General features: G+C 46.7%; 1 pseudogene; it reads left to right on the top strand.

The window, feature by feature from the left end:
* Positions 1-1591: 1591 nt before the first annotated feature.
* Positions 1592-12299, top strand: part of LOC136496177 (uncharacterized) — a 30927-nt pseudogene continuing 20219 nt past the window's right edge.

Genomic DNA, 12299 nt, shown 5'->3' with positions numbered 1-12299 from the left:
TAGTGTCTGGTGGAAGACGAGCGTCTCCGTAAGTACGCGATTTCGGGCGGTTCTGCCACATCAGCTCGTGTTGCCCGTCGATCTAGTTGTGGACAGAGAGAAGGACGGAGGTCATCCTATGAGGTGGGACGCCAGTAGATCTTGAAGGTACCTTATATTGGTTTTTTCCCAGTCTTGGTATGTGTAGTATAATATAGCGTAGTAAGATTCCAAATTCTGCACACTATCAGAGACGGCTTCTTTGCCGAGTGTCCCAGACTTTGCCGAGTGCTTTTTATCGGACGCTCGGCAAAGAAGGCTATTTTTCCGAGTGCCAGAGAGAAAGCACTCGGCAAACAAATGGCACTCAGCAAAGAGGTGGTTTGCCGAGTGCCGAGCACTCGACAAACAATAACATTCGGCAAAGACCAGGTTTGCCGAGCGGAACACTCGGCAAAGGGCCTGCCGCCAGTTAACGGCCGGCAGTCGCCGTTAACCCTTTGCCGAGTGTCTTCTGCTGACGAGGTGGCAAGCATCATACGTGACAACTTGCGCGAAACCTCCTCAAATTTTTATCACAGGCTCCACATATGATATCATGACATCTTGACAAGTTTCATGATTTTCGTACTTCGTTTGCTTTTTATAGAATTTAAAACAACTCGAACCGTAAGTTCGTAGTCATGTTTCGTGAACAAGATGTTCAAAATTGGATGGTCTGTTCCTGGATACAGCCTCACATTATACTAAATAACATGAATATTATTTTTCCATTCATTTTTTTCATTATTCGAATGACTAGCAGTTATAATTTGAATTATCCAAGAAAATTCAATTAAATGAAATAAATTAAAGAAATATAGAAAAAGTCCGAGAAATGTGCCACATTGAAACATGGAGTACCAGATATTGTATGAGGACTGCAGAAAAAAGTTTGGAGGTCAAAAGTAAAAAAATATGGTTTGCCGAGTGTCTAAGTTTGGCGCTCGGCAAAGGAGCCTCTTTGCCGAGTGCCAGGACGTATGGCACTCGACAAAGAATTTTAAAAAAAAGTTTAAAAAAACCTCTCTTTGTCGAGTGCCAGCCGGGTGGCACTCTGCAAAGAATTTACTAAAAATAAAAAATGCTTTGTCGAGTGCCAAATAGGGGCACTCGGCAAAGAATTTTTTTTAAAAAAAACTCTTTGCCAAGTGCCAGGCCAGGTGGCACTCGGCAAAGAATTAAAAAAAAATAGTTTGCTAAGTGCCAGATCGGGGGCACTCGGCAAAGGGGGATTTAACCCCGCCGGCCCAGCCGGCCCACACACACCACACACACGCACACACGCACGTAGGCAGACTACGCCAGCGCCATCGCCGTCGCCCATGCCTGCCCATGCCAGCGCCACCCCCCACGCCGCATCGCCGAAGGAGGAGGAGAAAGAGAGGAGGAGGAGGAGAGGAGGAGAGGAGGAAGGAGGAAGGAGGAAGAGAAGGAGGAGGAGGAAGAAGGAGGCCGCCAAAGCAACGGTGCCTTCGCCCTCACGCGCTCCTGCAGCGGCGCCACAGCAACGCCGTCGGGGCGTGTGCATGGCCCCGCAGCGGCGGCGACCCGCATCCTAGCCATCTCGGTCATGGCGGCGCGGTCCTACAGCAGCGGCACTCCCTCATCAGCGCTCTCCGAGCTAAATGGTCACCTTGCTCGTCATGCTCTACTTTGCCATTCTGTAGTGGTGAGCCCCTATGCCGTCTCTGCCTGATGGATGTGGATGCATGAATAGATTAAGATGTCTTGGTTAGGTTTTGTAATTTAGGGATCTTGGGTTAGGGTTACTGTACATTCCTATGCATGTTTGTCTCCTAGAAATAAAGGATAAAAATTAGGGACTTTGATTTCCCTTGTGTATTGAACAATGTATAACTTCCCAAAGGTCACTAAACTAACTCATACATTCTTGCTTATATGTGTTGGAGAAATATTAGACACTACCTCACTCTTTTCAAGATTTCAGTAGCATTTGTTACATTGCTAGGTGTTCCTTCGTGTACATATATTAGTAATGGGATACAGATCCTGAATTTGTAATCCCTGATCCTTGCTTATCCTGATTACATTGCTAGGTGTTCCTTACATAATCTTGTGCATGTCAGCCATCGTGCCGTTCATATATATGTGCATGTCGGCCATCGTGCCGTTGGTTTTCTTGCAGGTTTTGGAAACCTCACCGTGCAGGGGAGGTGCTGCCAAAATTTTGAATTGATAGTTTTATGTTTCTTTTTTGCAGAGAAGAGCCCGTCAGAGCAGAGCCGGAGTACCTCGGCGACCCCGGTCGCCTTCCTCGCCGCTGTGGGTCTACCTGCACCGCGTCGCCTCGTCACTGCACCAACCCGCCATGGCCCCGCTAGCCTGACTCCACCTGCCACCCTAGGTATAACCTCTCTTTCTGTGTCATGGTCATAGATCACGTAACCCAGTTAGGTGTCTCCCATTTGAAAGAGATACGGTTGGAAATATGCAGATATTTCCATATCTAAAATCGTATCTGTTTCAAATTGTTCATGTTTTTTGGATAACCTGTGGATGCGTAGGTGGGGTTAGTTTCCATGGTCTGCTCTGATCCAAGACAGAGTTTTGGCATCATCTCTCTGTTTTTCTCTGGATGCACACTATCCCTAGCCGGACGTGTATTTAGAGAACAGTGGGGAGGTGCTGCCAAAATTCTATCTCAGATAGGAGTAGAGCATAGAAACTAACCTCATCTATGGATCCTCACGTGGGATTAGGACCTATCCTCACCTATTAGATAGTAGGAATGTTGTGTAGATGCAATTGATGTTTATATTACTCGCCGCTATATATGTTGGAGGATGGAGGACCTGAGTGGATGTACACGGGTCGCGCAAGTCAGGGTCAGGTCACCAATGAATGGATCGACAAGACCGATGCTTTCTTGGAACAGGCATTTGGCGTGGCTGCTAAAGGAATGAGTAAAATTTGTTGTCCCTACAGCAAATATGCAAACAGGAAAAGACAAATGAAGAAGGTCATGGGGGAACATCTTTGGAAGAATGGATTTATGACAGACTATACCCGGTGGGTCTACCATGGTAAAGCCGGTCGTATGAGAGAGGAGGTAGTGAGACCATGCATCGAGGATTATGATGCTGATGTCAGGGTAGCAGACAAGTTAAATGACTATCATGAGGCACAATTCGCTGAAGGACGTACAGAGGAGCCAGAGGCAATCGCAAAGGCGTTCTACGACATGTTTGCCGCGGCACAGAAACCCCTTCACGGCCAGACAAAGGTTTCTCAACTGGATGCCATTGGACGCATAATGGTGTTAAAGTCCCAGTATAGCCTGAGTCGAGATGCCTTCGATGGTATGTTGACAGTTATTGGCAGCCTACTTCCGGAGGGTCACCTTCTACCAAAGAGCATGCATGAGTCACAAAAACTCCTTCGTGCACTTAAGATGTTGTATGAGCAGATACATGCTTGCCCGAAGGGGTGCGTCCTATTTAGGAAAGAATACATGAAAGCAAAGTACTGTCCAAAGTGTAAATCCTCTTGGTTTCTAGAGGTAGATTCTGGTGATGGCCAGAAGAGGCAGCTTGCCATTTCCATGATAATCCTACGACACCTTCCATTCATACCGAGGATCCAACGGCTATACATGACCAAGGAATCCACAAAACAAATGACACGGCACAAAAATGGCAAACGATACAATCTTGACAGGATGGTACATGCATCCGATGGTGAAGCATGGACCCACTTTGATGGCATTCATCATGAGAAAGCTAAAGAGGCTCGTAATGTACATGTTGCGCTAGCAACAGATGGGTTCAATCCTTATGGAATGATGGCTGCCCCATACACATGTTGGCCTGTGTTCGTTATCCCCCTCAATCTCCCCCCCAACATATGCTTTCAACGACAGAACGTATTCTTATTGTTGATAATTCCTGGACACCTAGGGAATAATATGAGTGTGTTCATGGAGCCTGTGATTGATGAATTGGTCCATGCTTGGGAGGAAGGGGTATGGACATACGACCGAGCTACAAATAAAAACTTCAAAATGCATATTTGGTACCACTACTCCCTGCATGACTTCCTGGCGTATGGGATATTCTGCGCCTAGTATGTTCACGGGAAGTTCCCATGCCCAGTATGCAAGGAAGGTCTAAGGTTTATTTGGTTGTAGAAGGGTGGCAAGTATTCATCATTCGACAAACATCGGCAATTCCTCCCTCTTGACCATGCATTCAGACAAGACATCAAGAACTTTATGAAAGGTGTCGTAGTGACAGACCCTGCACCACCGATAATGACTGGTGCTGCGGTTTGTGAATAGATAGATGGTCTCGTTGTCAATCTAGAAGGTAGTTTTGTGGGATATGGAGAGCAACATATGTGGACTCATAAGTTGGGCTTGACTCGGCTCCCCTATTTTGATGACCTTCTCCTTCCACACAACATTGATGTAATGCACACTGAAAAGAATGTCGCTGAGGCACTTTGGGCAACAATCATGGACATTCCTGACAAGTCAAAGGACAACATTAAGGCTAGAGTGGATCTGGCAACGTTATGCGATAGACCAAACCAACATATGAAGCCTCCTAGTCACCGCAAGACATGGAGAAGGCCTAAGGCCGATTTTGTCTTAAGCAAGCCCCAAAGGAGGGAAAGTACTAGAATGGATCCAGACGTTAATATTCTCTGATGGGTATGCAACTAATCTGAGGAGGAGAGTGAACTTATCTACTATGCGAGTCTTAGGGATGAAGAGTCATGACTACCACATATGGATTGAGCGGCTTCTTCCAGCGATGGTTCGAGGCTATGTCCCTGAGCATGTCTAGCTAGTGCTGGCAGAGTTGAGCTATTTTTTTCGCCAGCTTTGTGCCAAGGAGTTATCTCAGGACCGTGATTGCTGACTTGGAAAGAATGGCACCTGTGTTGCTCTGTAAGTTGGAGAAGATCTTTCCACCCGGCTTCTTTAATCCGATTCAGTATTTGATTTTGCACCTCCTGTATGAGGAACGAATGGGGGGCCCGTGCAGGGCTGTTGGTGCTATCCAATCGAGAGATGTCTAAAGGTTCTTCAAAAGAAATGTAGAAATAAATGCAAAATTGAGGCTTCCATTGCAGAGGCATACATTCTGGAGGAGGTGGTGAACTTCACAATAACATACTATGGTGACAACCTCCCTAGCGTGCATAATCCACCCCCTCGTTACAATGCTGGCGAAAATGAGTCGAACCTCAGCCTTTTCGAGGGCAACTCGGAAGCGCAAGTGCATTGACCCCCAAGACCTTGAATCAAGAAGAGTGGCACCATATCATGCTATACGTGTTGACCAACCTTGACGAAGTGGCGCCGTACATGCAGTAAGTTCTCAACGAACTTGTTAAATACGCCATCACTATTCTGCATCCAACCCCCTTGTTTCTCGTTGGTACAGGGAATTTCTTCATGAATTCTAGCATCAATCAAGGGATCCTACCCCACAGCAGCTAGATACCCTTGTTAGACAGGGTGCGGGAAATAGAATGCTTGATTTCATTTCTTGGTTCAAACGGAAGGTACCGTCCAATTTAGCTCGTACTTAGTTTGACATTCCAAGTTACTCGTACATGTTAATAATATAACGATGTATCCTGCTTGACCTTGTAGGGCCAGAGGGATGCGTCTATGCGTGCCGAGTTGAGATAGGTTGTCGATGGCTTTGCCTATAGGGTCAGGTCATTTTCTGGTTATGACATGAATGGATATCACTTTCGCACAACAAGCTACGAGCAGAGTCAGCCCAATCAAAGAACCACAAGTTCCAGAGTTTCTATGCCCGGTGTTGATGAGGTCGAGTATTATGGAAGAATTGAAGAAATATACGAACTCAAGTTTCATGGTTCCAAACCTTTTAATCCCGTCATATTCAAATGCCATTGGTTTGATCCTAAAGTAACGAGACGGACATATTCTAATCTTGGGCTAGTCGAAATTCGATGGGGTTCCATCTTACCAGGAGACGGATGTCTATATTGTGGCCCAACAAGCCATGCAAGTTTATTATCTCCCATATGCGTGTTAAACCAAAAGGCATCTTAAGGGTTGGGATATTGTGCACAGGGTATCGCCACACGGTAAAGTGCATGTCCCAACCAATGAAGATTACAACTTAGACCCAAACACATATGACGGAGAGTTCTTTCAAGAAGAGGGACTAGAAGGGAGGTTTGAGATAGACTTAACCGAAGTAGGTCGGAATAGAAGTAGACTAATAAAACGGTTACTGAAGAGGACACTGAAGATGAGGTGCAAAATGTGAAGGACTTACAAATGCTTGAGCGATTACATTTAGACAATGACAATGGCAATATTGCTCATTCGGATAGTGTTGATTATTTCGACATGATTGATAGTAATGATGAGACTTATAATCCTAGCTAATCCCGATCATGAAGATTATTTCTAATACATGTAATACTATATTATTTTGTAATTATGTTTTGTTTATTTTGCATCTCTTTCTAAGTACTTCTTGTTTATCTGTACATATTGGTTTACTCTTTTTAATTGCAAGGTAATTGAACAAAGATGGTGGGCGGTTGAAAGGTCCTTATTTGGTTTTGGTAATTGAGTGACAACCTAGGTGAACTAATTGTGTTTATGTGAGATACACAGGTGATTAGTCCATAGGTATATGTGTGTGAGCAACATATGCCATGAAGGTGAAAATGGCTTGGAGATGTTGCAAAGCTCACACATGTGATGATGAAGGAGCTTATTGCACATGAGACATGACATTGAGTCATGTGATCAAGGTGGAGAAGATCAAGACAAGACTTGGCTTGATGGACCGGTTGCAAGCATGAAGGGCAAGTCGAAGGCTTTGGAGTGATGGACCGCGTGGCTGGTGAAGCTTGAGCAAGACTTGGCGCCAATGGACGATGACAACGGTGAAGAGCAAGTAAAGTCAAGATCGATGAACCAATATGATCACGTGATGATATGAAGTGGATCATATCATTGTTGATCGTGTTGGTGCATGTGTTGCATCGACGTTGGAGGAGATGGAATGGAATGCGTAAGGCAAAGGTATAACCTAGGGCATTTCATTTCACCGGTCATAGGTGTGTAGAGAAGTTTATGACCGGGTTTAGGATAGATGGCCATACTATCAAGAGGGGCAAACTTGTTTACATATTGGTCATCTAGTGCCACTCGAGTGATCTAACTTTGCATTGTCGCTAGGATCGAGTGGCGTGGCAAGTTGAGTGGCTAACATCCTTTAGGAAATGATTGTGAAAATGCTAACACACATACACATGGTGGTGTATACTTGGTGGTGTTGGCACATTTACAAAGAAGGTGGTGTTTGCAGGGGTGAGATGGGTTTGGGTCCCTCTGGGATTCGGGCGCTTTCAGGAAAATGGAATGCCTATTTTCTATTGCGTCGGATGCAAGTTCTTGTGGTTGGCACATTGGAGCAAGGGTGAAGAAGTCAGAAGTGAAAACTGAGTTGATCGTGAAGACAGCTAGCGTCGGTCAGCTGACCGGACGCTGGGTTTGAAAGCACCAGGACGCTGGCAGGCTGCGTCTGGTCAGGCTGACGTACTGGTGACGTAGAAGCTAGAGTGTGACCGGACGCTGGGTTGCATACGATCAAGTGTGACCGGACGCGTCCGGATCGAGGTCGGTACCTTACTAGAAACGACCAGACGCTGGGGGTTCAGTGTCCAGTTAGTTGAAGCTGCTGCGTCCGGTCAGGTCAAGTGACCGTTGGAATCGGGACACTGTGGTCGTCTGCGGGCGACCGGACGCTGAGGTCCAGCGTCCGGTCAACACGACCGAAGCGTCCGGTCGGCCCGATTTTTGCCCAGTGAAGGGGTAACGGCTAGTTTAGCCCTTGGGGCTATAAATAGAAGTGGCCTTCGGCCATGGCTGGTGTGGAGCACCTTGGGGGACTTTGTGTCCATGCTTGAGAGTGCTTAGGAGCCCTCCATCTCACACATACTTGATAGCGATCATCCGATTGTGTGAGTGAGCGATTCTAGTGCGATTGCATCGTGAGGTTGCATCGAGTGGCACTAGGTGATCGAGTTACAAGCCGGTGGTGCTTGTTACTCTTGGAGGTTGCCACCTCCTAGACTGGCTTGGTGGTGGTCTCCAGTGGAAGCCCGCAAGAAGCTTGTGCGGCGCTCCAGAGAAGTGCTTGTGAGGGGCATTGTGCTCGTCCCGCGGGAGCCGCGAAGAGCAACTCTAGTAAAGCGTGTCATTGAGCTACCCTCACTTCTAGGGGTAGGTTCTTGCGGCACCCGACAGTGCGGGCTTAGTGGGTGATGCTAATTAGCCACCGAACCACCAAGTGAGCGGTCGACACAACGAGGACTAGCGTGTTGGCAAACACGTGAACCTTGGGAGAAAAATCATCGTGTCAACCTCATTATTCCTCGTTGGTTTGCATCCCCGTTACACAAGCTTGCAATTACTTTTATACATATTAAGCTTGTGTAGTTGCTCTTGTAATTAGATAGCTTGTGTAGCTTGCTAATTACCTTCTTGCTTGTGTAGCATAGAAGTAGCTTCCCTTGCGTGGCTAATTTGGTTTTAGTAACCTTGTTAGTCATATTGCTTAGTTTGTGTAGCTAAGTATTTGCGCTCTCTAATTAGGCATTGGTTGCCTTGTTATTGAGCATTGCTAGTGAGCTTTGTTAGCTTTGTGCTTTTGCTTACTAGCATGTGTAGGAGCTCTCTTGTTGCTTAAAATACTAGTGGCATAGGTTTGTGTAACCTTGCTCCTAGAATTGTTTAGGAGAGCTCTAACTAGCCCGGCACCTTTGTTGCATAATTGTTATCTTTGCAAGGTGCTAGTGAACATATATAGTGGGGTATAGTCTTGGCTAGACCGATAGTTTTAATTCCGCATTTGTATCGGATTAGCCGACACAATTAAGCTTTAGAAAAGACTATTCACCCCCCTCTAGTCTGCCATCTCGACCCTTCAGCTGGTGGGATGAGGAAGCTAACTGTCCTTGTACCGAAGGACAACAACCGCTACACCGGGGGAGAGTAGGAGGAGGAGCAGCCGTAGGAGGGAGCTGTCGCCTGCCGCCTCGTCGTGTGAGGAGGAGGAGGAGGAGGAGGAGCAGGTGCCCTAGGAGGACGCCGAGGAGGCACAGGAGGACGCGCAGGAGGACTGAGGAGGAGGAGGCGATAGCAGGGGGTTCCGCTTCCTCTAGTTCATCGAGCGTCTACTTGCGAGGTCCCGCGAGCCTCCCTCAGCGACTGATACCTCATGAGAGACGCCCGCTGATTCGACCCAAGGGGGAAAAGTAAGTAACTTTAGATGTTATCACTACTTTATATGATATGTTGAAAATTAAAATAGAAATTAATAATTTTTCTTAATCACTTAGGCAGGAATTGGACGATTGTGGCGAGTGAAGGTGCTCACACATGCCAAGTCAATGGCATCCTTGGTCTTCTATGCAAGGAGCACTTCCCTAGCCTAGTTGAGTACACCAGAGTGACGAGGCCAGGCCTACTCGTTTGACCACTACACCGCCACCCCCGATGCTGCAGATCGGGCCCGTAGGGTATTCAACAACAAGGCGGAGCGAGTGAAGCAAGAGCTGTGGGTAAGTCTTCTCATACTACATTGCTCAATACATCGCATTCATTGGACATTCTTGAAATAATGAATGGATACATCGTGTTTGTATGCAGGATTTCTTTAGATACCAGGACGGACATGAGGCCAGGGGGATGCGGTGGCTACCAAATGCTGTAAAAAACTCATCGTGGACATGCATTACGAGGCGTGCATCCAGGCCGTCGTAACTTACCACGGGACCGTCCTTAGAACGAAGGTCACCAAAAGGGACTGCAAGAACCATGACTGCTGACCCTAGGACCAAGTACCTATAGGTAAATACTAGAACATTAATACTGATTCCTTTTGAGATTAAGTAGGCTTAATTTCATCTTCTGATATGTCATGTACTTGATGGCCTGTAGATGATTCCTTATTGGTGCGCCACGCATCCCCAGTGCTGGGAACAGATGGTGGACAAGTGGTGCTCAATCGAGTGGGAGGAGACACACAACTTATGTCGGGAGTGGCGTTTGATGATGCCAGGTGTAGCACACCATCAAGGCAGCCGCAGCCTCAGCGGATACGTAGAAACATGGGTACGCGAATTCATTTATTTATTCTAACGCTCAATTCTACATGATTTCTAATCATCTTGCTATTTTTCTCACAGTCGGCATCACATGGTGGCCAGCCTTGCTCCATCTTCAAGGCATTTGCTATGGCCCACAAGGGCAAGGTGACATCCGACATCGACTACAACCTAGAGGACGGGCCCGAGGCATACAGCAATACGACCATCCACAACCACCTCAGTGAGTACACATCGATGGCAAGGGAGGTCCATGGGCCAGAGTACGATCCAAGCACCGTGGACCTTGATGGAGAAGTCAGTCATGAGGGTGGGAGGAGGCAAGACGCACTGGGCTGGTACTAGGATTGGCGACGGCGCAATCGACTCGGCCGCTACTCCTAGTCTCTCCCAGATTCGAGCAAGCAGCACGAGCAGGAGCCCTGGCCATACGACCTCGGCAGGACACTTCACACCACCGGGTGGAGGCACTCGAGGTTATTCCTGGTTTATTCGCCGTTCATTGGTTTTTTCATACCTTTCCTTTGCATTATTGTAACATTGGGGTGAATTTTTTGTAGGCCCAGCTAGAACAAGAGAGGAGGATACGGGAGAAGATGCAGGCAAAGATGGAGAGGGTGGAGGCCGAGCGGGAGGCCAAGCAGCGGAGGATGGCGGAGATGCTTCAGTACATGCAAAGTCTTGGTGCCACTACGGGTGTAGTTCCGCCACCTTCGCTATTTGCTCCACCTCCACCTCCACCTCCTCACTATTCTACTCCTGTGAGTATAAATGTTTTAGTTTGTATGTTCATGCTTACGATCAAACCTAGTGGAGTATGAAAGTTTTATTCATGTATGGTATATATTTATCTTGTCTCACACATGCAACCTCTTCTCCTTTGTGCAGAATCAATCGGCGGCATCGAACGATCCTCATGCTTCAGCGAATCCTTCACCAAATTAGTCGCATTGGCCATCTTGGTGATGATACTTGTGGTTGTTAATGGTACTTCTATTTGCAATTGTGGTTGTAGATGATGGAGCACTTGAATTACTTGTGAACTTATTTGTGATATATTATGAGACATGTGATGTTTGTGATATATATATGTGACGTTTGTGATATATATGTGGTGTTGGTGATATATATATATATATATATATATGTTGTTGATGATATATATGTGATGTTTGTGATGTTTGTTATATATATCTTCTGTTTGTTTGGATGGGATGTAAAAAACAATAAAAAGACTGTTTTCAGTCATTTTGCCTAGTGCAATGGCCATGACACTCGACAAAGTGACTACCTAGGAACATGCTTTGCCGAGTGTAAAGGTCATTGCACTCGGCAAACATCACAGATCTACCGAGTGCCACGGGCCAGGCACTCGGCAAAGGTCGCATGTTTTCCGAGTGTCTTGACAGGACACTCGGCAAATAGGCTACCTTTGCCGAGTGTCTTGCCGGTGGCACTCGGCACAGTGCCACCTTTGCCGAGTGTCTGAGTCAACGGCGCTCGGCAAAGCGGCGACCTTTGCCGAGTGCTTGACCTTGACACTCGGTAAAGCCGCCGTCACGGTGGCGCTCGCCGTCACGGTGACTTTTCTTTGCCGAGTGTCAGATTAGCACTCGGCAAAGGCTTTGCCGAGTGTCCGATAAAGTGCACTCGGCAAAGAGGTCTTTGCCGATAAACTGTTTACCGAGCGCCCTTGGCACTCGACAAAGAAGCTGAATCCGGTAGTGGCATGAGGAGGTGAATAATTTTGGAGTCTTTTGTTGCCTACCCATGTGTATGCCTGCTGTTTGTTTTGTTTTGAGAACATTTTTGTTGCTCCGCTTATTCTTGATACTCAAGATACTGTAGACAGATTCGTTGTATAGCCAAAACCTGCCACACATTTTTTAGCATCTGAAATAGTATGTTGAGATTGATCTGTTATTTAAGTTGACCGGTTGGCTATAATGCCCTGTTCGCGTGCCCTTAAACGCGGCTTGATCCGCTTCTTTTTTCGTCCGGAACAGTGTTTTCCTCTCACAAATTCCTCCAGATTCAACCAGATTCCTCCAAATTCCTCCAAGCGAACGGGGATCTCTGATTTGAAATAGTCTGTACCAGGATTAAGTTGGGTTGTGTTTTGCTTATGCTGTTTATGAAAACTG

This window comes from Miscanthus floridulus, chromosome 12, assembly GCF_019320115.1.
Source record: "Miscanthus floridulus cultivar M001 chromosome 12, ASM1932011v1, whole genome shotgun sequence".
NCBI classification, from domain to species: Eukaryota; Viridiplantae; Streptophyta; class Magnoliopsida; order Poales; family Poaceae; genus Miscanthus; species Miscanthus floridulus.
The sequence above is the reverse complement of the archived record's forward strand: the minus strand, read 5'-3'. Positions and strand labels throughout refer to the sequence as shown.